This window comes from Cebus imitator, unplaced genomic scaffold (genome assembly GCF_001604975.1).
Source record: "Cebus imitator isolate Cc_AM_T3 unplaced genomic scaffold, Cebus_imitator-1.0 Scaffold87, whole genome shotgun sequence".
Lineage (NCBI taxonomy): Eukaryota > Metazoa > Chordata > Mammalia > Primates > Cebidae > Cebus > Cebus imitator.
This window is the reverse complement of record NW_016107402.1, coordinates 867,292-868,721: the sequence shown is the minus strand read 5'-3', so window position 1 is coordinate 868,721 and position 1,430 is coordinate 867,292. Positions and strand designations below refer to the sequence as shown.

The window sequence follows — 1,430 nt, the reverse complement described above, 5'->3', positions numbered from 1 at the left end:
TTTCTTGAGACAGAGTCTTGCTTTGTCATCCAGGCTGGAGTGCAGTGGTGCCGATCTTGGCTCACTGCAACCTCCGACTCCTAGGTTTAAGTGATTCTCCTGCCTCAGCCTCCCAAGTAGCTGCTGGGATAACAGGCACGCCCACCACCCAACTAATTTTTGTATTTTTAGTACAGACAGGATTTCACCATGTTGGCCAGGCTGGTCTCAAACTCCTGATCCACCCACCTCAGCCTCCTAAAGTGCTGGGATTACAGGTGTGAGCCACCGCACCTGGCCTTCCCTGGATAGTATTTATCATCCCAGTCCAATACCACCAAGTCCTGATCTTCTACGGTGGTTAGGGTAGGGAGGCGGTAGGGGGAATTGATGATCCAGGAAATTCAGGTGATTAGACATCATTCAAGTTTATTCATCTGGCTTTTGAATATATTACAGACTTGAAGGATATCAGGGTCACAGTCTTGATTACATTTTGTTACCTGAGAGCAAAATCAGTTTTTATTTTTTAAATTTACAAGTTTTAAAAAATTGAGGAAGAATTCCAAAACTAAGTCAGTCAAACCAGATGAAGGTAATCTAGGATCATAAAGAGTGGCCCAACAGAGTCCATGCAGTGAAAAAGTCAAGATTTGACCTGCAATTGACAAATCCCCAAAATGATCTTATTTCTTTGAATTTACTGAAAATTTTCTACATAACGTTTTTTTTGTAAGCTAGTAAGGATTTCTAATTTCATGAAATTCTTGGGGAAATTAGATCCAAATACTGGGCTAGCAGCAACACTCTACTTCAGTTGAAATCACTCATTTAAAATTTAATACTATTACAAATGACACATTTTGAAATATCAAATGATAAATCAATGACTAGAAGGGCCTAATTTAGTATTTACATGAAAAACCATAAAGGAACTAGTAGTGCAAGACTTTACGTCTAACAAGTCCAACTCTTCAAATACCAAAAAAAGCAGTTTCTAATCAGAAGATTAGGAAGTCAAAAAAAAATTTTTTTTTTTTGAGATGAAGTTTCACTCTTGTTGCTCAGGCTGGAGTGTAGTGGCATGATCTCGGCTCACTGCAATCTCTTACTTCCCGGTTTCAAGTGATTCTCCTGCCTCAGTCTCTCAAGTCGCTGGGACTACAGGCATGAGCCACCATGCCCAGCTAATTTGGTATTTTGGGTAGAGATGGGATTTCACCATGTTGGCCAGGCTGGTCTCAAACTCCTGACCTCAGGTGATCCACCCACCTTGGCCTCCCAAAGTGCTGGGATTACAGGCATGAGCCACCATGCCCTGCCTGTCAAAATAATTTTTATTAGGAAAATGTATAATGTAAATTAAAATATATAAGTAAAAATATAATAATTTACTTCTATACAGTTTTTTGGGGGCTGGGGGGGGGAAGATGGAGTCTTGCCCTGTTGCC

At 40.5% G+C, this 1,430-nt stretch overlaps 1 protein-coding gene across 4 annotated transcripts in view; it reads right to left on the bottom strand.

The window, feature by feature from the left end:
• KDM1A (lysine demethylase 1A) overlaps window positions 1-1,430 on the bottom strand; it is a 67,684-nt gene that overhangs the window by 6,672 nt on the left and 59,582 nt on the right. The gene's annotated exons all lie outside the window — the stretch shown is intronic.